General features: G+C 48.2%; 1 protein-coding gene across 19 annotated transcripts in view; it reads right to left on the bottom strand.

Moving 5' to 3' along the window:
- Positions 1-23,619, bottom strand: part of PLEKHA6 (pleckstrin homology domain containing A6) — a 134,578-nt gene that overhangs the window by 85,779 nt on the left and 25,180 nt on the right. The window contains exon 1 of one of the 19 annotated variants that reach the window (XM_081025582.1): positions 10,498-10,579. The exons of the other annotated variants lie outside the window; for them this stretch is intronic. The gene's annotated coding sequence lies outside the window, so the exon portion shown is untranslated. Of the gene's footprint in view, positions 1-10,497; positions 10,580-23,619 lie in introns of those variants that run through there. 19 annotated transcript variants of the gene reach the window in all.

Raw genomic sequence — 23,619 nt, forward strand, 5'->3', positions numbered from 1 at the left:
AGCAGGTACCAGCAGATAATGTCTCCCCAAGCCAATGGAATTGCACCGTGGTCTTCTGCTGATTTAACTGGGACACGTGGAAATAGGCTGCCCGCCGCCCTCCCCAGCACGTCCAGGATATAAATGAAAAGCACTTGTAAGGGGGTGGCCTTTCAGCTACCTAGGTGGCCAGGCAGTTTCCCAGACTCCAGATGTTACTGCTCCACTGTCTTTCTTTCTCTCCTTTCCCATCTCCATTAGCAGAGCCAGTGCCTCTTCTCCTCAGGGTACTGCTATGCTCCAATGCCCCTCATGCCTTGGTGTCCTCATGGTTAAATGGAGGCTCATTCTTGTCCTGGATGATGGGAATGGATTTAGGAGAATGGGGGCCTGCAACATAAGCAAGAGATACCCCTTCCCTAGACCCCCAACCCCAGAGGTGGGGTGAGCTTTGGGAGATATTTCTCAGGTGTGGAGTTGATGCCAGCAGGAACCTAAGAGTCACGTTCCTCCCTCCTGGAGGGGACCCTGCATGACCTGGGGAAACAACTGGAAACCATGACTTAACAAATTGGCTTCTCCCTGGAATTTCCCTGGGGTGAGGAGATAGGAAGACTTTCTGATCAGCCATGTTTGGACTGAACCCCTGAGAGGTCCCCACTGCTCCTCCTTCTTTTTGGAAAATACCAGGTCCCCTATTCCTCCCCATATAGTCCTCGATCATACATCAGTCACTCATTCCACAAGTATTTGTGGAGACCTACTATACCCAAGGCATGCTGGCCCCGGAGGGAACTCTTTGAACTAGATTTCTAGAATAGGTAGGGGTAGGATGAGGGTTCTTGGCCTTCTCTAAAAAATCCAAATAATGCTATCACACTCTGCAAATCTGCCTGATCTCTTTTGAAAAACAAATCCTCAAGCCAAATCTGGCCCATGCCAGGCAGCCAGGCACCTGGAAGTAAAGCAGGAAGCTATTCCAGGGGATCTTGTGGCTTCTCTTTTGTGCCAAAGAACTGGGCAGGGGAGGAGGTCCAGGCTCAGTCACTCTGGGCTCTCTGAATGGAAAACGCTATTGTTGCAAGGCAGAATGTGGGAGAGTATTAGTCAGAGACCATGGCTGCCTGGATGACCCTTGGGAGCATCCAGAGTAGAAAGAGTCAAGCTACATGGACAGGAGAGGCCATTACATAAAGCACCACTTAGTGGAAACCAAAGGCTTTGAGCTCTCATTCGGACCCTACAGCTAGTGTGCTGTGTGCCCTCAGGCAGGATACAACCTCTCTGATCCTCAGGTAGCTCACCTGCACAGAACCTCAAGGGGGCAAGGAGAGGAGAAAAAGCAAACTGTGCCCATGCCTGCTTAAACCCTTAAAGGATTAAATCCATTCTCCTGGTTAGAGCTGCCAAGGCTCTTCACAAGCCAGCCCGCCTTCCAGCCTTCTCCCCTGGGATCCCTGAAGGGTTCCCGGTGCTCTAGCCCCTGACCATACTGATGTATTTCCAGTTCACATGCTACTTGGTACATCTCAACCTGTGGGCATGCTGTTCCTTCTGCCTGAGCTGCAACCCTTCCACCCCTTCACCCTCCATTAAGGTTCAGCACAAAGCTGCCCCCTTCAGCCGCTCCTGACTTCCACCCAGGCAAGCTTCCTTCTTCTGTGTTTGCAAAGCATTCTGCACATCTAACCTTATTTTTCTTAATTCTTTGTTTACAAGTCTGTCTCTGCTGCTAGGCTATGAACTTTAAAGGACCATGTCAAATTCATCTTTCTTTCAACAAACATTTAGCAAATGTCTGCTCTGTGCCAGGCACTGATAAGTGCCAGGATCCAAAAGAGAGAAGGGCAGTCTCACAGTCTGCTTTCCCCAGTGCTTAGGCCAGAGAGGGCACTGAGGGCCCGGCCTGCTGCAGAGTCAGGAAAAGCAGGCGCCAGGAGCTGCCCTGGGCTCTGCAGTGCAGGCTCTTCCTTCTGTCCTTTAGCAGGAGACTAAAGGATATGGGGAAGAAGGAACTACAAACATAAACCATGGCCTTTTCCTGAGCACTTCACTTTACTATGTACTACCAAGTAGGCACTGTTGTTGGTATTTCAGAAACACTATTTTTCCTAATTTTCAAATTCACTCTCTGACAAAGGCCTTCATAGATGAGAACAGTGGTGCCCAGAGAGATTGGAAAATGTGCTCGAGGTCATGTAGCAGGTGGCAGATAAGACCTCAGGTATGCCTGACAGCCTCCTGTCCTTAGTTCCATGCTGCCCAATTTAAATACACTAACAGATGAGCACCTGTGTGCCTAGACATCTTTTTTAAAAGGAAGAAATAATGATCTATTAACCTCAAGGCTCTAAATGGTATGACTTTAATCCTAGCTGCTCAGACAGCCTTCTGGAAATTCTCTGTCCTCTTCCTTTCCCATTACAACAGCAGTTCCCAGAATCTTAATGAGCCAGGCTGGCTCCCCACCCAGCCTGGGGAAGCCAGTGGGACTGCTTGTCAGAGTGCTGCTATCCAGCTTTTGCCATCTTTAAAGTCATTAGGCCCCTGCAGCCTCAACCAATGTCTCTATTATCCAGAGCTATCAATCCCTGGGGCTCTGCCCTTAACTGGGAGATAGCAGATAATGGGCGTCCTGTGGCCTACAACCCCCTACAAATCACAATCACACTTCTCAGGTGTGCTCGTCCACATTTTCCTGTCAAGCATTTTTCTCGCAAAACCCAGTTCTGGCTACTGCCCATACAAACCCTTCTGCCTGGGCTTAAACAGCTCTTTCCCACCATCCCTTACTCCTTCCACTCTTTCCTTCTGCAACCCCCCTACTCGAACCAAGCTAACTGGCCCTGGGGATTTTGTAAATGCCCTTCCTGTACCATGAAGTGTCGTTGTTCCAATGCAAGTTCTATTCCTTCTTCCCATTCTAAATCTAAATTATCTCTTCCAGCAGGACCTCCCTGAAAGACTATGGCCAACCCTGATCTACCCTTTGCTTTGCATTTCCTTGGAACTTAATACCCTCCCTGCATTTACATTGGTTAGAACCATTTGTTACATTCATTCATTTGACAAACATTTACTAAGGGTCTACAACTATGTGCCAGGCATTTGTTTTTTGTCTACTGTGTGCCTAGCACTGTGCTAGGCACTGGATATTCAGCGCCCTCAAGAAGCTTGCCTCCTGGGCCGGCCCGGTGGCTCAGGAGATTAGAGCTCGAGCTCCTAACTCCGAAGGCTGCCGGTTCGATTCCCACATGGGCCAGTGGGCTCTCAACCACAAGGTTGCCAGTTCAACTCCTCCAGTCCCACAAGGGATGGTGGGCAGCGCCCCCTGCAATTAAAATTGAACACAGCACTTTGAGCTGAGCTGCCGCTGCGCTCCTGGAAAGTTTGAACCAGTCTGTCCTTATATTCCTGGCACATAATGGACACTCAATACATATTTATCAAATGAATGAACGACTTACTAGAGGGGCACATGGCAGAGGGTATGAGCTAGCTAATATCAACAGCTATTTGAGTGCATACTTTGTGTCAGGCATAATTCTAAATGCAACTCATTTCATCCTCACAACATGCACATGACTTTTGAGATGGCTATGAGCATTATCATCGCCCTTTTACCGCTGAGACCACATGGGGTTAAACGCCCAAAGGGGCAGGACTTGAACGGCACCTGGAAGACTGACCCCAGCGCTGTGCTGCAGACCACTAGCCAAGTACAGGCTGCACGCTCCTACTACCGGGATGTCACTCAGCTCTCATTGCAAGCATGCTGAATGAGTATTCTGGTGAGTGACGACTGAAGTCACTTCTGCCCTGTGCCCCAGGTTCTGAATGAGCCTGCATGAGTCACCTGGCTTGAAGGAAATGTAATAAAAATCCAGCTTGGAGGGGTTGGCTGTGTTTTGGCTGCACGAGGACTTCATGAGCCGCCTGCACTGTCCACATCCAAGAGTCCCGCTACTCCCCATGAGCCTGTCTCTAAAAGAGCGGCTTCTCTGTGACCTGATTGCCACACATAAAAAGGAACCAGGGCTGCTTTTTATGAAGGTGAAAGGAAATTTCTAGCATCTCGACCAAAGCTGAAGTAAAGAGCAGGGTTAAGGAGGATAGAGTCACGTTTGTCACTGAGACAAAGACATGCTGAAAATTTTTATAAATAGGATAAAGAGGGGCCTCAGTGAATAACGCCTTTATGGGATGGGATGGGAAGGACGGGGCTGGGCAACTCCAGCTCTGGCTATGTTTTGACGCCCATTAGAAAGGATGTTCAGACAGGAAAGTCTCAGCACCAACGAGACAGAAGTTGGGGCAAAAAAAAAAAAAGAACGAAGAAATAATCTTCTCTGATGTTGGGTTTCTCTAACAAAATCTTAACTGGGAGGGATAAGATTCAGAAGAAGGGATTTGGAGCAGGAGAGACTATCCCAGAAATCACAAAAGCTGAAGATTTTGTGCCTAAAGGTGCTAAATCGGAAGTTGATGCTGATCTTAGTGCTTCTATATGATCTTGAGCCAGTAGCTTACTAAACTTTCCACAGATTTCAGCTTCCCCACTTATTAAAAGGGTATCATGTCACCTGTAGGTGTCTTTATCCTTTGGCATAGGGACTGTGTTAGGGTAAAGGAGACCAGAGACCAGATGGCTTGGAGTTATTTAGAGGAGAGGAGATGCAAAAATGCAAGCTCTGATCGGAGGTCTGGGCTGTAGACAAGCAGGAGCCGCCTCCAGGTTTCCTTTAGCTGCCCCAATTGCAGGCAGAGAGAAGCAACTGTTTTGATTGTCTTGGAGCAGGTGGGAGATAGAGAGGACATGCCTCCTGCACCTTGGATAGGTGACATCTCTGCCCAGTTATCTGAGTTCAAATCTCTGGAATCAGCCCACAGAAGCTGAATGGGAGGGGGGGTCCGCCATGGTTTAAGCAATACAGAGAAATGGAAACTGGGTTTAGAGAGCTGGCAGAGAGAGAATCCCAAGAGATAGGGTGGCCAACTGTCCCAGTTTGCCCAGCACTGAGGGGGCTCCCAGAATGCAGGACTTCCAGTGCTAAAACGGAGAAAGTCCCAGGACTACCAGGACAAATTGGTCACCCTAACAAATGACTTACACATGAAATAAGCCTCTGGTTTGCCAAAGAACCCATGGGTGCCACATGAACTCTTCATGCTCAGAACTATTGAGAGCTCAAGTGCCAGGGTTGGGAGGCTGAGCGCCTCCATGCCCGTCCTGGTGAGCCCTTGGTGCACATGTTACTGTGGGCATGTCCCAGCCCTGCTGGGAGCCTTGGTTCTTCCAGAAGCTCTGGGTAAGTTTACCTTCCCAGCTGGAAAATACAATCCTGTTAGAAACTAATAGAGATTGCTTGGGACCCTGAGCCCTGAGAAAGGCTTTTCTTGGTGATTTCTTAGTGTGAACAAACCCAGGTGGAGGCCACAGAGCAAGATTCTGCTTCCTGGCTATCCCCAGAGCTCTGCAAAGCTCTGCTTAGCTCTGCAAAGATCTCAGTGGCCAGGGCAAAAATGGGGTAAAGTATGGGCAGAGGGAGTAGCAAGAACAGCCATTTCCATGCTTCTAACACCAAGCACAGCTAAGCTGCCATTAATTTACAGACTGGACAGATCAGAGAAACGGGCAGTGCCCCATTCCTCACCCTGAGCAGCCCCCTCCCAAACAAGTCCAGCACAGCGAGTTTTGCCTGGCTTCAATCCACTTCCTTTCCCCTAAGCTGCTTTGTGGGGCAGGCTGCTGAGCACTAAACGTGTCCAGTCCTGCTGTAGCCGACTTTCTCTACGGCCAAGGGCAGGCTCCAGTTCCATGCTCCTTCTGCCAGCTGAAACAGAGCCCGGGCTCAAACTGGGCCCCTGAGTTCATGGAGACCAGAGAGCATGAATGGATACTCAGCTCCTGTGTCCCTTAAAGGCAGTCTGTCCTATTCTAGAGCAGGGACAAAGAGCACGGCTTAGGAAGTCAGGATGGAGAAAGCTTCTCCCTTCTGCCTCTACCAACTTACAGCCATTTCTTAATTCAGCAAATATTTTATTAGTGACCCCTGTGCACAACACACTGGTGAAAAAACAGAGGTGACTGAGACCCAGACTCATAACCCAAGGAGGGGCAGGAGGGCACAGAGAGCTGAAATGTACATATCCTTCCAAATGCTCACCCTAAGGAGTATGTGTGTGGCGGCCCAACTCCGTCCCCACGCATCTATGAAAGTGAGTACATGCAAAGAGGGAGATAAAAGAGAAAGAAGAGAAGTCAAAATCCTGGTTAATACACAAAGCAGAGCTCTGTGCAACAGATAATCAAACTTTACTTCAACTTAGAACACGTTTCTAACAAGCAACTTTTGCCGCCCGAGCCCTAAATCCAACCCCTAAGGTTCAAACTAGCAAATGAGGAAGGTCTAAGGAGAACTGTAATCAAATTCCTTTTCTTTCTCCTTGACTGGTTCATTTGTTCATTCATTCATTGACTCCACATTTCATGAGAGCTTTCTGTGTGCCAGCACAGAGCTAGGCACTGGGACTTGGAGAAGTTCAGTCTGACTCAAGGCCACTGTCCCCATCATCCCTGCTTTCACTGTATGATCCAATGGGTCACAGCTGTGCACCCTTGAACTCTGCTCACTACCTAAATTCTGGGGCCCTACGCTTAGGCCGGGAATGGTCCCCAGCAGAAGCCCTCTCTGCACTGCAGCCTCTGTAGTATGAAGTTATGAACAAAGCAGCTATTTGGGTGTCTGCCTCTTCCTAGTCTCTCCCCTCCCCCTTTCTCCTCTGCTGGGATGGAAACTCTGCCACTCTCAGCTCACATGCTCAAGTCACAAGGCTGAGCTCCCAGCAGAATAAGAAGCTCAAGGATATAACAGGCGGGAGCCCAGTGAAACAGAAATACAGCATTTCATTGAGTTTGTTATGTACCAGTTCTTTCTTTCTTTCTTTCTTTTTTTTTTTTTTTTTTTTTTGTGCCTAAGAAAGCAGTGCCAGTGCTTCCTGTTTGCCCAGCCCTCCTAACTCTCCCCCCACCTGGCACTGAAGCCTCGCACCCTATTTATCCTTAGCTCCATTCCTTGTTGTATCTCTCTGAAGGTCCACAAATGGTGTCTTATTGTCTGTATTGCCCAGCACATGGAGAGTTACAGGAAATAGCCAGTGATAAGGAGCTAATACAGAGCAAATGAGCTCAGTGCCTACCAGTCTCCTCTCTCTCTCTCTTTCTCTCTCTGTCTCTCTCTCTAGACCCCTTCTCAGAAACCCTTCCCGGTCTGGAGTGTCTGGCCCACTTAGGCCAAGAAGCGTGCCGGGAGCCCTGTGGTTGATTGGCACCTTCTCTGCCCAGGGAGGTTGCTGTGTCTAATTATCTAACTGCAGATTTCCGTCTCTGATCTGCATGGGCAGACGGGCTAGCAGCTGTGCCAGGCCCCAGGGGACCGCAAGCTCTCAGGGCGGAGGCTTGTCCACCTGGCTCTCTAGACCTGAGGCCTCACGGGGCCTCCTCAAGGGCAAGAGACAGCATAGGCCTCCAAAAGGGAAAAATACAAGAGCAAGTCTAAGCCAAACCCCACGTCCTCTCAGTCCCTCCCTGCTGCTCCTATTCCTAAGGAAAGGACAGAGGGCATATCAGAGAGCCAGGGTGGCCAGTTTCCTTTCCCAGTGTAGGCACATCTTCTGACTCGCTGTGGATTTCAGGTAGCAAGTTCTCTGGACACAGCTTCGTCATCCTTGAAATTAGGGCTGGAACCCTAACTACTTTGACATGACCTTGACGGGGATGAAAAGGAAAGAAACTGTTATTAAATGCTGCTTGAGCCTCCTTATTGATGGGTCTTGGAATAAGTAATATAGCACACAATACTACATCTGTGACATATGGTCATCTTTCAATTGTCTGCTGCCACTCTGTGCGGATTCTCGCAGTTAGACATTTTGAGTGCTATGAGCAGCTGATTCAAAATAACAGTGCCAGGCACTGTGCTGAGTTTTTTGTTTACGTGATCTCAGCTAATATTTCATAACGCTACAAGGTAAGTGGAGACACTGATGCAGAGAGAAGCTAGCTGACTTGTCCAAAGCAAAACAATTAGAAAGTGGTGGATCAAAACCCATACTCAAGCAAGCTGACCTCCGTGCTTCCCTCTTAACCTCATGTAGTGTGTGTGTGTGCGTGCGTGCGTGCGTGCGTGCGTGTGTGTGTGTGTGTGTGTGTGTGTGTGTGTGAAGATTAGGTAGCTGATAGTGGATCTGAGACAGGGGTGGGTATACGGCATAGTCAGGGAAGATTGGTGTCTGACCATTCATCTGATTAAATGTGGCTGAACTGTATTTCTAGGCTAACCGGAAAAGTTATCTGGACTGACTTGGGCTCTGACTCATTCCATCAGCACAGAAACTGGAAATTTGACTGAATAAAGACACAAAGGACTCTTTCCAGGGCTCCCACCTGGCATTTATGGGATGCCTGCCTTACCAATCCACAGAGGCCAGGACGGGTAGGAGTGGACCACCCCATTGCCATGTGGTCTGGGCCTCCTCAGCAACATCTCCCAGAGAAGGAGGCCTCTTAGCAAGTAAGAGATCACTTACTGTGGGATGAAGGAAGTAACGTCTAATTAGAGAGCATCATTAATAAGTAATTAGCCTGTAATGAATTAATGGATCTAGGCAAGTTAAAAAAGAAGAGACAGCCAGACATTGTGGGTCTCCTGATAGATGTACACACCACAACCCAGGGATTCTTGCTTCCCACCCCCAAATAAATAAATTAAATGAACCTGAATTTCATTAAGCCTTTAATCTAACCACTCATACAGGGACAGTGGAACATGTTAGGTGATATGATGAGGATGCAATCAGCCAAATCCAGAATGCTAAAAATTCTACAGGACAAAAGACCTGGTTTCTTCAGCAAAACATTGCAAGAGAGAAAGAAGGAGAAAAAGAGTATCTATAGATTAAGAGTGATTTAAGAACTTTAACAATCAGTCACAATATATAGATTTATTTGGATCCAAATTAAAAAGAACACGGGAAAAACATACAATTATCAGAGAAATATGAATATTAACTGAATATTTGATTATATAAAGAAATTATTGATTTTGTTTAGGTGTGATAATGATTTTTTTAAGTCCATATCTTTAGAGATGAAATGATAAGCGGTTCAGGATTTGCTTCAAAACAATCAGAGTGTAGAAAGGACTGGGATTATATCTAAAATAAGATTGGCCAGGAGATGACTTCAAAGCTATTGAAGCCGGGGTGCAGAGAGGTTATTACAGTATTCTTTCGACTTTTATATACGTTTGTAATTTTTTTAAATGAAAATCAGACGCTCCGTGACCATCACTGTGGTGACATAGCACAGTGCAGTAAAGTCCTCCAAGCTGGCCAGGCTGATGGCTCTGACCTCTGGGGCTCCCACCCTTAACAGCATGATGGGAGAGGACCCACAGGATGCTTTTCCCTTTCTAGCAGCTCCACTGCAACAAGTTAGACCTCACTTTCTATGGCTATATCCTCCTCGGGCCTTTGATAGAGGTAGCGCCAGTCCAACACTGGAGAAAGCAACCCTCTCAAGGTCCCACCAAGAGACAGTAGTGGAGATACATTATCTTCTGCGGTGAAACTGCACACACCCCTTCCTCTCCAAACCATCCTGGCGCAGAGCTAAAAACTAAGAGCTTTTCCAGCCGCATATTGAATTCAGCCTCTCATTACCCTAGGATCTGGAAAAGAACTAGAATCATTGCAAAGCAGCATTTGCATAGCTGGATCAAATGCCTGTTGCCACACTATACAAATGATGTATAGTATTATACACTTGAAACTTATATAATCTTATGAACCAACACCACCCCAATAAATTTAATAATAAAAAATTTAAACAGGAAAATAAATAATTAATCAATTTTTAAAAATGTCTGTTGCCTTTCTGCCTCTGTTAGGCACCAGAGTGAAAATGGGGAGGACGGGAGAAGGAAGAAGTTGTGGGAAGGACAGGCCACAGAAGAACCAAGGACCCAAGTCCACACTCTAGCCCAGCCCAGCCCAACCCAGCCCAGAGGCCCAGGCTACCACCAACCCCACCTTGGGCAAACAGCTGGCACCTCCCAGGTTGGTCCTTCCCTTAGCACTTTCTGGTGCTGCCGATCACAGAACTCATGGGAAAGAAGAAAAGACAGAGGGAGAAAGGGATGAGAAATCAGAAAGGAAAGGGAGAGGACTACAGGGTATTGGGAGAAGTCCTTGGGAAGGGAGGAAACAGAGGGGAAGAGTATACCAGGCCTAGCACATTGCAGAGTTGAAGATATAATTTAATAAAGGAAAGAAAAGAGAAGAGGGAGCAAGGGAGAAAGAAAGCAACACTAAGGCATGAGGGGAGAAAGATGGAGTGGGGAGGGTTAGATACCCCCAGGAACACATAACCAGAGTGACTGCTTGGCAGCCCCACACCTCCACAGTCCCCCAGCCATTCCTAGCCCAGTTTGCTCAGAAGGAGTTCCCTGCCCTTACCAGCCCAGGAGGGGTCTGAGGCATCAGCTGGCAGACACACTTCCTGGCCCAGCCAGTTCCTTTCCCACCTCCTAGCAGTCTGCTTCTGGAAGAGACAAGTGGACTGATGTACCTGCCTCCTGAGGGGCTGAGTGCTGGACGGGAGGCTCCACCTCAGACCAAGTAGCCAATCAAGGGAGCCAGAAGGAGCCTGCCCAGAGCCCGCCCTTTTGGGGCACAATGCTGAAGGGGACACAGGGTTAAGTTAGTATTCCTCCAAGGTGCCTGTTCCATATTCATGCCCATGCTGGCGGTCACAAGATGACCACCTCCCACCTCTTCACACTCACTGACCTTCAGGGACCACAGGACCCAAGGTTACCTCGGAGTCAACCCACGCAAGCATCAGTCCTCACCCTTAGTCACAGAGGAAGCGGAACAACAAGTCTCTCTCTGGCAGTTGAGGAACCCAGTGACTAATTCCAGGGCCGTCCCAACTCTGAAACTCAAATCCTGGCTCTGCCACTTGCTGGCTGTGTGACCTACGGCAGGCCACTGACTGCCTCTCAGCCTCAGTTATAAAGTCACCAGTCTCCTGTCCCTCAGCCTGCACCTCCAGAGCCAAGGAAGCACACACAGAAGGAAAAGTACTCTGGGCTCACAGAGAAGCAACACTCTATAAATGTAAGGTATCGTTACCATAAACAAGAGTTCCTGCCACACCTAGGACGGAAGAGGCAGGTTTCTGTAAGGTTATCTGAATAAGGAGAAGGCGAAGAACAAACCAAGTCAGAGAACACCAAGGCCCCCAGGCCTCGGGCTCCCTGCCCAGGGGCTCCATCAGAGGGAAACGGAAAATGCTGCAAGGAAGAGTAAGGAAGAAGGGGACAGAGAGACAGGGCAGGGAGGCATGATCTGGTCCTAGGATTTGTATCTGTGGGTTGATGAGGTTTCTCTAATTATCTGGAGCTTGGCCCAAACAGGGTGGCTGGGAGCAACAGGCAAGTCACACCCAATGGCTCCTTCTCTTCACTGTCCCTGGGGAAGGTGGGAGGAAGTTGCAAGAACTTCCACAGGGAATAAGGGCTGAAACTTAGGCCTCCAAGAGTTCTCGGCCTCTCCTCAGAATAATAATATTCATAATAATCTCTGACATTTGCATAGCTTTTTATACACGTTGACGCTTTTCTCTGCAGCTTCACAAAGCCACAGGAGGGAAGCCTCATGACTGATCCCTAGTCCTCAGCTGACTAATAGCTGCAGCTCGGAGGAAATAGCAACCATCTTAGGGAACCGGTGCTGACACTCAGAACCTGGCTGTCTCTTCCTGGGCAGGTCAGGCTTTGGTCCTCAAGGGGGCTCAGCCCTGTTCTGCCGGCTGGAAGGAGCCTCCTTGATCCTACTCGCCAGTGTTCCGGGCAGTGCACCTTGCTTGGGCTACCAGGACTAAGCGCTAGCAACCCACTGCCAGACCAGGCAAGTTCCCAGGCCTCCAGGGTTAAAGGCAGTTCTATAGCAAGAACTGCCTATATTGCTGTTCTATAGAAAGCCCAGGGTTTCACTGGCAATGCATTCCCTTAAAAAACTAAGAAATGTCCACTCCTCTTGCTCCTGTTAGACAATGACTTATTAATCAACCTATTTAAAACTGTATGGTCCCTCTGAGGTTTTGAGTTCTGAAGAGGTCCAACTTTGGGCCATTTCTCTCCAGGTCTTGAACACAAAAGGCCAAGAGTAACATGACGCCGGCTATAGTAGAAGTGGAGAAGGAAGAGAATTCTTGTTTCCAGAACCTTCCCTGGGGACAGGCCTGGGATGGGGTGAAACAGGCGGTGTGGTCTGGACATGCTTCAGCCCAGGTACCCTGAAGAAATTCCCCTGAGGCAAACCTTCTGCACTGGGGAACTAGACAAAGGCCATAGCTTATACAACACCCATCGCAGAGGGAGGAGCCAGGCCCACCATCAAAAAGATGAACTGGAAGCAAGGCCCCCTTTCATCCTGTACAGTGAAATCTTAAGTTTTTGTGCTAATAGAGGGAGTGACTCAGAGAACCTGACCATTCAAATAACTTTTCGAATAAGATCACCATAGGAGGTGGGCTCTGGGCCTGCCATTCTGGAGTTGGTCTTGATAAAACCACCTATCAGGAAACAGACAAACACTTTCCCACTGGACTCTTCTACTCTTGGCCTCCAAGGGTTAACCTATAGCCAACCACCACCACCCCCATCTTCCACTCCCAGCCAGGCCAGGAAAGCTGGATGGCTGGGGCAGTTTGTGGGAGGGTGTTTAGCTTGGCCTCAGACCAGCACTACAGACAACTCCACTCAATGTATAGACACCAGGTTGGGCCCCTTGACTAAGTGCCTGCCTTCCTTCCTCACCAGAGAAAGGCTCTAGGGAAGGCCCTTCTTGGGGGAGGAGAAGAGGGGGTCTGTTTCTCAGGCCTGGAGAACAGTCTGAAGGAGGATCCTTCTCTCAAATGCATCTTTGCAGCTGCGGCAGGCAGCCACACTCTGCTTTCTGCCAGAGCAACTGGATTAAGGCAAGAAGGCATGCAGGCAACACCAGGCAGCCCCCAGCTCCAGGGACAGCAGTGCAGAAACAAGTGACCTTGGGAGGAAGCTGACAGACAAGGAGTTATGTCATTCCCCTTACCGCTTTTCTGTCTGGGAAATGAAGGCTGAGCCCCCAGGGGGAAAAAAAGGGCCAGCTGTTCTGAGCCATGCAATGGGAATGATGGTACATATGTGACATGGGCATATCTGTAACCTCTTTTCAATCCCCCCATAGCCACTAACAGTTCCCTGTCACCTCGCCACAGCTACTTTGATGGCCAGCAAATAATTCTTCTGGGACACCTTTGACAAATGCCTCTTGCACAAGGGAGGGGCCCAATATAAACCTCTACTGTCAACAGGGGCCCTGTACCTCTTAGATCTGATCTGAACCCTCCTGCTTCTAGTCACCCACTCAACTTTATCCTAAAACTTTACCCTAAGACTTTGGATTCCCAATCTTACCCCCTGGAGCCCCTGAAATCGCTCTCAGTGTGTCACCAGAAGTCCCCATTACCAACAAATCTTCCCTATTCACATGTAGTCTTTAGACTATAGGTTAAGCATGAGCTAGCAAACCTGCCTGAACTTTCATCCCCAGTCCCATTGTTCTGGAGATAAAACAGTGTGCCTCTGAATTTGGTCTCCCTGCTCTCAATAAGTGACAGTTCGGTCAGGCGCTGGCTCATGAACCTTCAGTGTATCTCCAGTGTCTACAGGATAGAGGCTAGCTCAAAATGCAAGACCTTATATAATCCAGCCCCAATTCATCTATCTTCTACTACCACCCTACAACTAAAAGCATAGATTTCCTGTAAATGTTACAAGTCACTGGTACCAGAGGAATTCAATGGAAAGAGAGGTTACTTCTGGCTGAGGCCATCAGGCCTGAATCCTTGGAAGGTATATGAAGGGGGAAGGTGTTATTCAGAATCATGCACTGGACCAGCTTGTATATGATTCTGCCTTCGTCCTCCCTGTCATTCACCATGGGCTTGTAAACATAAAGGACATATATCTGCAAATCTGCATGAATGCAGGCAATGCTTTTTTTCACTTGAAGATCTATCAAACTCCAGGCATCCAGGTGCAGAATTAGACTGGAACAGAATCACAAAAGCTAGTAGCTGCGTGTGACGAGCTCCCTGCTAGTGCTGGGCTAGAGTGATAAAGAAAGCAGTTTGCTGGGACAGCTTCCATCTCACCTCCCCTGAGCCCTGCGCTCAACCAAACAGCTTACACTGGGAGGAAAGAAAAGCCTGAAGGCAGGGATAAAAGAATTTTAAGAAACTTGCGTCTGTCTGAATTCTCAGACTTTTCAGTTTGGACCTTTGGAGGGAAGGGTGTGAGAAGAGTTAAGGGAAAAAAGTCCAACCTCCCCTGCCTTCTGTGATTCTGGCAACTTTATGCTATATATCAGTGGCCATGCAGGGGATGGGAGATGGAACTGAGCTTGGAATGAAGGGACAGAGACCAGAGCAGACTAGTGGACGCCTAGACTAACCAGTTCCTCCCTTCCTGGGCAGTGTCTCGAGCCAGAAAATGATGAGGCCAGAGCCAGAGCAATAAGAGAGAAGGGTATCAGGGGAGCAAAGACATAAATCATCGCTGTCCCCAGCTCTACGAAGGAACCCCCTTCACAGTACTGCAGTCTCCTTTCTGATCCATATCATAACTCATCCAGTGAAGCAGCACCACTGCACAATCATCCTGAACGGGGTCTTGTATGCGATGAGATAGACAGAGACCAAAGAGTGAATCAGACCTGAGAGGTAAAGTGAGCAAGTGAGCATGAGGATGAGGAAAAGAAAAAGTTCTTGAGTTTTTGTTGGAATTAATTTTCAAAGAGCAAACAAAAGTAATTAATATGGCAGGGCAGGCTCCCCAGGCTCAGCTGCTCTGGGATAAGAACCCAGGTGACTGAAGACCTGGCTGTCTGCATTGTGATTGGAACAAAGGTGGGAGGTCACTCACTCATGCTCACCACTCACCACTCATCGGAGGGGAATCTAGGGAAAATGACTCCCTATGTGCCCCAGGGAGAGGGTCAAGGAAGCACAGGACCAGAGTAATAATGTATGTGTTGGTGAACAACGCACACACCCAAAGATGATGACAGGGCAGTTCTGTCAACTATGTCACTAGCCATAAAGGCACCCCAAATGCATAGAGTGCTTGTCAAGCCCTTAAGAACAGAACAAGAAGTCATGTCAGGACGAGCAGTATGAAGTGAATGCCTACTCTACACCAAGCACTGGAAGTTTTGCTTGTCTTATTTCCTTTCATCCAAACAACCCTGTGAGGTGTATTACTCTCCCCATTTTACAGATGAAAAACTGAGATTCTAAGAGGTAAAGTATAGGAGAGAATATTCGTCCAAAGTTCCCAAAGGCCTACGTTCGAATCATGACTCTACAACTTTCTAACTACATAATCCAACGATGTCACCTTGAACATGTGTTAATATCTCTGAACCTCAGCTTTAACATCTGTAAGATAAACATACTACCATGTACTTCTCAGGTTGCAATAAAAATTAAATAAGATAATTTATATAAAGCTCCTAGCTAGTGCTAGTAAACACACACACTAAGTGTTCAGCAAATGTGTCCTCTTCCCCGCCCCCTTTCATTAAGCTAATTTAGGCATTCATTGAACAGACAGTGAGTGAAGAGTCCAATGTATGAAAAGGGGTTAAGGAATGGGATGTATGGAAGCCCTTTTACAGCCCTTTTATGAGGTTTTTTAGGGTAGGGTGTAGAAATTAACAAGAAGAACAGGACAGAATTCTTGCCTTCAAGCAGGAGTTGACACCCAGCAAGCTAAGCCCATAAATAACTGAATGCTGTGATGTGTGATAAGAGCTGAGTGAGACAAGGGCAAACAAAGATACGGAGCCTTCAGGAAGGCAAGGGAGGAGGGATGCCAGAAGAGATGACTCCTGTGGAGCCTTCAGGGAAGGTTCTGAGAAGAGATCACATGACTTCTGAGCTGTGAGAATGGGCAGGATTTGGAGTGGAAATGACGGGATAGGCTCTCTCATATGGCCTCTCATAAGCAGAAACTGATAGAATCCATAGGATGCTAATCAATACAGGCTTTTTGTCTTCAAGGGTAGAGGATCAAAGATGGCTGCAAATTCTTTGCTACTCCTACCATTGAGAGGTGTAGTCTATTCGCCCTCCTGCTGCATCTGGATGGGCCTGTGACTCAGTTTGGTCAATGGAATGTAACAGAAGTGACATTGTGTGACTTTTGCAGCTAGGGCATGAGAAGCCTTAAAGTTTCTACTTGCGTCTCTTGGAATACTTTCTCTTGAGACACCCCCTTTTGGAACCAACTGCCATGCGGAGGGAAGCCCACGTTACATGGAGAGACCACAGGGAGATGCTCAGGTTGACAGCCCTGAGCTCCCCAGATGACAGCCATGTAAGGATCCACCTTGGCCATCCGGCCCAGTCTAGCCTTCAGATAACAGCAAGCACAGGAGACAACCCAAGCCAGCACCTAGCTAAGCCCAGGTAACCTAGAGAACCATAGAGATAACAACACATTATTGTTGTAAGTCACTACTTCTTGGGGTAATCTATTCTACAGCAATAGGTAACAAGAGCGCCAAGTCTCTATGTCACTAACTTGGGTATTACTAGGGATGTTGGAGCAAGGATCATACTAGAAATGGATGGGAGAGAAATGCAAAGAGAAGGAATTGCATATAGGAGAGACAGGAGAGAGAATCAGTTAAACTCTCCCAGTAGCCTCCAGCTTCCCACTCCCCTCTACTCTTCCCAACATGATGCCAGATCAATATAACTCATCATTCAATTTACCCCCTGGGAAATAACTGGGGGTGAAAATCAGTAATATATAAAGACGTTTATAGCAGAGCTATTCATAATAGCAACAAATTGGAAACAACCCAAATTCCCAGTAAAGGAGAAGAGCAGTACAAGAATGAAGTAACATGACAGAATTATTTACAGCTATTTAAAGTGACAAATTTATGGAACATTGTCATACCTCGAAGTGTTTGTATAAAATCATATTAAACAAACAAAAAATGCATGGCACAGGACAAGAGCGACACACTAATTACAGTGATGTAAAAATATTAACAAAGAAGGGCCCATGGAACAAGGCACAGAATAGAGTTTTTACCCCTTTTTTAAAGCAAAGTTGATTAAGTACTACTTCCTAATAAAATATCAATCAACTTCACAAATACTAAAAATGAGATCATGACGGCCTGAGGATGAGGCGACAATATTTTGGAAGATGGGCATATGCTCTCTGTCACCCAGAGGATGTGGGTAAAACCCGGGGGTGAGGACAGGTGGGCTGGATGACAGGGACTAGTGAGCTGAAGTAGGCTGTGGTATCTCCTCAGCAGGGTAGCTGAATGTTGGGAAACAAACCCTTGGTGTTTGCTGACACAGTGCAAGGAGAAGGACTCACACAAAAGCCACCCATTATCGCATAATTATTGTCTCTCTCGTGCCTGCAATTAACGGCTGTCTGAGAGGCGGTTCACCCGCATTAGAGTCAATCAGCCAGCTGAAGCACCAATTAACAAGCCCACTGCAGAGACACTCTCAGCACCCAGCCGCAATTGGTGGGAAAGGATATAGGACAAGATAACACAGATCTTGGGCACACTCCTACCCCAAAAGCAGGAAGGGATGCTCAAAGCAATATCCTGAGCGCCAGGGTAGAAGCCAATATTGCCCCACATGAGCCAAGCTGGGCATGTGCCTCTAGTGCCAAGCCAGAAGGGTCTGTATGTGTTCATGTGTAGGCCAACAAGGTTCCTGGGTGTTGCCACAGCCCAGCATGGAGCAGCCCTCAGCCTATGGGAGTCAATAAAGGGAAAGACATGGCCCAGAGGTGCAGTCACCTCCTGAGTTACAGAGGAAAGAAACAGAGGGCAGAGAGGAACCAGACCAGACAGGGAGCCATCTCGACTGACTTATGCTAAAACTGACTTACACTGACCCTTGGCTATTTTTCTTAGGCAGCAAGCTCAGAAACACAGAAAGGACCCAGCATCAGAGGACTGAAGATGATTCTTCTGTCCTGAGGAAAAGGATAGGAGAGCAAGCAGCTGACAGGGGGCTTCCCGTGTCCTCTCTCACAGATTTGGGGAAGACAACGGTGCCCTGCGGTCCTGCATGGCACACCCAGTGCCTATATCAGCCAGCCAGGCTTTTTGTCCAACAACAGACTGCAGCCAGCAGAGCTCAGGCTGCAGGACAGGTGGCCCAGAAGATGCCTCCCAGGCTGCAGGGACGCCCCTGGGATCAGACAGGCATATGATCATGTTAGAGACGACCTGGTCCAGCGGTTCTCAATCCCAGCTTCACACTAGAATTCCCTAGAGAGCTTCTGAAAAATACTGAGGCCTGGGACCCCCAGAGACCAACTGAATTAGGATTTCTGGGTGGGAGGGGGGCCTAGGCACATGCATTCTTCAATGCACCCTAGGAAGTGCTGATGACTACTCCAATTTCCTCAATTACAGATGAAGAAATAAGAGTCTGGGGCAGTGATACCTTGCCAAAAGGTGACAAAGGCAGCAGGGAGCAGAGCCAGAGCTCCAATTAGCTCATCTGATGACAGGGATGCAGCTTTTATGCTCAATAATGCTGCTGAACCGATGACTGAGTGGCCAGTGGTGCCCCACAGGGGTCTGTTCCCAATCCTGCTATATTCCACATCTTCATCCATGATTAGCACGAAGACTCAAAGGCAGGGCTACCAGATTTTCTGCTGACGAAGCCAGGAAGGATGGCTAACATGCTTAGGGCAGAATCAGGATTCCACATACTGAATAATGGCCTAACATTAACAAAATGAAGTACATCATAAATGTAAAATCCTACATTTAACATTGAAAAAGATTCGAGTTGTATATACAATCCAAAGGTTTGAGATATGCTCAAGAACATGTAACTAATAAAATAGGGAAAACACAAATAGAATCTGGATTTTTTAAAAATGTATGACTGTTTTATAAAAACCTTATTATTGGCATTCCAAAGGAACAAATGGGGAATGTGGAGCGTTTGTAATCAAATAAGTGTTTGTAATCAAATATCCTGGAAATAGTTTTATGTCTGTCCTCAGGAGCCTGGTCAGTAGGACTGATTGCAAGATATTGGAAGATGGGACTCTTCCCTCCTCAACCTCATTCCTACCCCAGGTTGAATAATGTACAGCAATACTTCTCAAATTTTAATGTGCGTGTGAATCTCCTGGAGACCTTGTTTAAACACAGATTCTAATTCAGTAGGTCGGGAATAAGGCCCGAGATTCTGCATTTCTAACAAGATTCCAGGTGATATAGATGCTGCTGGCCCGTGAAGAGCAAGGATTTAAGAGAGTCTTGAAGGTTTGCCTGTGAAACCAGGCACTCTGAGTGTGCTTGGAGCCCCTGTGGGAAGTGCAAGAAGTGAGTGGGAGAGCTGGATTTGGAGGTTAGGAAGGTCCTAACAGGACGTGCTTAGCTCACTTGATAAGCAAGTGCATCAAATAAGCAGAGACGAGTGAAAGAGACCCACTGAAGGACAAAAGACCCATGGGGCAGGGAATTTTATTTCAGGCCAGTGTAGGTCAAGGGGTTTTCCAGAGAGAACACCAGTTGCAGAATGGCATTATAAAAAGGACAAGACTTCTTCAGCGAGGGTACATGTGTGTTTGGAGCCAGTGTGAAGAAACACTCTGGGCTCCTGTCACGCAGGGGACCCTGCTCGCTGCGCCATTTGTCGTGCAGGGTCTCAGCTCCCAAACCCCGCCCAAGAACGCAGGACACGGTAAGGCCAAAAAGGAACACCCATGGAGCCATAAGTAAGGGAGTCAAACCAATATATTCTCGCTGGCGGCTGGGCTGGAGACACAGGAAGCAGGATCTACATAATCTGCCTAACAACAGTCCACGCTTGCCAGCCACCATCTTCTTGCTAGCCCCCATTCCTTCCTCTGCTAGCGTAGCCACAGCCGTTATATTAGTGGCCAATGGCTTACGGGTTACAGCTGACGGCCAACTAGCCACAGCTGCTGGCATCTGATCACAGTTGATGGCCATTTACTACCCGAGCCAGCACCTTTCTATGTGAGGCCGAGAGCCTGGAAACTGTTTTTTTGGGGTTTTGTCCCCACACTCCACCCCTACAGGGTCTCGCCTCACAATCTACGCGACAAGCGTCTTCTGCGAGGGGCCCTGTGCAAGGAGCCTGGAGGTGAATGCACTATCCTGAACACAGCCAGGCTCTCTGGGCACAGCCAGGGTTTCTCAGGGCACCACCAGTACTTCTGGGCACAGCCAGACTTCCTGGGCTTCTTAGGGTACCACCTGTTTCCCTGGGCACAGCCAGGGCCTCTCAGGGCACCACCACAGTACTTCTGGGCACAGCCAGACTTCCTGGGCTTCTTAGGGTACCACCTGTTTCCCCGGGCACAGCCAGGTTTTCTCAGGGCACCACCACAGTACTTCTGGGCACAGCCAGACTTCCTGGGCTTCTTAGGGTACCACCAGTCTCCCAGGGCACAGCCAGAGTTTCTCAGGGCACTGCCACTCTCTCTGGACACAGCCAGACTTCCTGGACACAGCCAGGGCCTCAGGGCACTGCCACTCTCTCTGGACACAGCCAGACTTCCTGGACACAGCCAGGGCCTCAGGACACTGCCACTCTCTCTGGACACAGCCAGACTTCCTGGACACAGCCAGGGCTCTCAGGGCACTGCCACTCTCTCTGGACACAGCCAGACTTCCTGGACTCAGCCAGGGCTCTCAGGGCACTGCCACTCTCTCTGGACACAGCCAGACTTCCTGGACTCAGCCAGGGCTCTCAGGGCACTGCCACTCTCTCTGGGCCTCTCAGGGTACCATGCTGAAACAACAGCGGCTCACATCAAGGTGCTTACATATTATCAATGGCGGCCAGTCAAGACACAAAAGCAAACATTCTCGCCAGTCCCACTACATGGTGGTATGTTCCCAAACAGTCAAGCGTCCATTAAATTAGGGATAGAAGGCAATTCCCCATAGTCCATAGTCATTCGCCAGGGCTGTCCTGGGGGTGAGGGATGACCTTGACCTCACCCTCATCTCCCAAGGAGGACTCAGCAAGCGTTTCCTCCAGGGACTAAAAGTCCTGCATCCGGGCTGCCTCAGCAAGCACTTCCCAGCCCACAGGGCAGCAACAACCTTCTCTTTCTCCGCTTTCTTCGGCCTCTGCTGGTTGGGGAACCATCCACGTCTTTCCACCCCTCCACGGGAATCGAGCTCTCCGGCAGCTGCTCCTCCTGGTCTTCCCCAGACCGAGCTTTCACACGCACAAACTGCTCCACTGCCCTTCGGAAAGCTTTGGCCAGCACCGTATCCTGCCGACTACGCCATGTGTCACGCAGGGGACCCTGCTCGCTGCGCCATTTGTCGTGCAGGGTCTCAGCTCCCAAACCCCGCCCAAGAACGCAGGACACGGTAAGGCCAAAAAGGAACACCCATGGAGCCATAAGTAAGGGAGTCAAACCAATATATTCTCGCTGGCGGCTGGGCTGGAGACATAGGAAGCAGGATCTACATAATCTGCCTAACAACAGTCCACGCTTGCCAGCCACCATCTTCTTGCTAGCCCCTATTCCTTCCTCTGCTAGCGTAGCCACAGCCGTTATATTAGTGGCCAATGGCTTACGGGTTACAGCTGACGGCCAACTAGCCACAGCTGCTGGCATCTGATCACAGTTGATGGCCATTTACTACCCGAGCCAGCACCTTTCTATGTGAGGCCGAGAGCCTGGAAACTGTTTTTTTGGGGTTTTGTCCCCACAGCTCCCCTCGACACTGACCTTCCCTCTGAGGCAGATCACATCTTTTATGTAGGAGAGGGGAAATCTAAACCTAACAGCTGTCCATGGGAAAGTGACCTGAGCTTTGAGTATAACGAGCTCAATTTAAACTCCAGTGACTTGTAAACGTAGTCTGAGATATAGAAATAGATTATCAAGTAGAGGGCATCAGAGTTCTGCTGAATAGACCACATATGGAGTAGTGCATTCAATTCTACACAGCTTATTTTAAGAGAAAATGAAAAGTGCCCATGTCCTGAGTGGCTTACTGTTGCCAGGCACTGTTCTAAGCTTTTTACATGTGTTAATTCGTTTAACCCTCCCAACAACCCTATGAGGTAAGTGCCGTCATAACTAACAGTTTGCAGATGGATAAATTGAGTCTCAGAGAGGGTAAGGATATAACCAGAGTAACTGCAGCTGGGGAGTGTGAATGGAGCTGGATGCAGTCTCAGACAGACAGACCCCAGAGCCTCTATCTTTCCCACTGTGTCTGTTGTTCCTCGACACTTGTCTGACTCTGGAAAGGATGACAAACAAGTGAGACCAGGAAAGAATGACTAGGATGTCAAACTGGAACTAAAGAATGGACGGTAGAGGAAGAAAAGTATAAGATCAACATAAAGGAAGGATAGGAGTTGATGCTGTTCAGTAACGGGAAAAGCTGCTTTACAAAGCAGTTTTCCTAGTCACAGGTGATGATTCAAATGGCGCTAGCTGATCACAGGTCTGAGACACTGGAAATGTGACTGCTGTGCGAGGAGGGTTGAACCAAATGAAAGGTTGCTTTCAAGTCTGAGACTCTAGGTCCCTCTTCTGTCTCGGTCTCTCCATCAAGAAAAACACAGATTCTGACACTGGAGCAACAGCATTTATATAAGCTACATTTAGTTTGACTTGCTCACCGATTCTGGTGTGTGTGGTAGAGAGAAAGTGACAGCAGTGCCCAGACAACAACTTGCCAGGGACAACTACAAACTGACCAAAGGAAGAATTGTGGGAACTATGCAAATGAGCTGCTGCTGACACCTCCTTCTCTGACCTGTTATCTCATGAAGTTCTTATGGTAGTGATATATTCTTCTCAGCTGGCTGAAAATAGCTTGCTTCTTCTCAAAGAAATATTAAAAACATGCAGAATTGTCATAAAAAGTATGTAAGAGATTTAGTGTTTCCTAACCCACATTATGCTGTGGGCCAGCCCTTATCTACATTATCGGAGTACCCCAGAAGTGAATGACAGGGCCAGGTCTCCAAGGAGAAAGGCAGAGGAGAATGGAAAAGATGTGATCCAACTCCACCTTGAAATTTTTTAGCCAGTGACTGGGAGACAGTGGTCCTGTGAACGAGGTGGAGAAATACAGATGAACCTTGAACAACATGGGTTTGAACTGTGAAGGCCCACTTATACGCAGATTGTTTTCAATTGACTCATGTTGTTCAAGGGTCAACTCCTCAGTTGGAAATCTGCATACGTGGAGGACAGACCATAGTAATATTCGACTGTATAGGCGGTCTGTGCCCCTAACCCCCACACTGTTGAAGGGTCCATTGTAATCTAAACTCTCAGCCCATGAAAGAATTTGGACTGAGAGAAGCTTCTTATCTTACCTTCTTGCGTGTTGCCCCATCCCCAGGCATAATGTCCCTAGAAGATGGGGAAGGTAGGTATAAGCACCAGCTCTTCCAAGGCATTATGCTTTTTACTGCGGGGAAATATAAATTTATCAGAGAGAAGG

This window comes from Rhinolophus hipposideros, assembly GCF_964194185.1.
Source record: "Rhinolophus hipposideros genome assembly, chromosome: 19".
NCBI lineage: Eukaryota > Metazoa > Chordata > Mammalia > Chiroptera > Rhinolophidae > Rhinolophus > Rhinolophus hipposideros.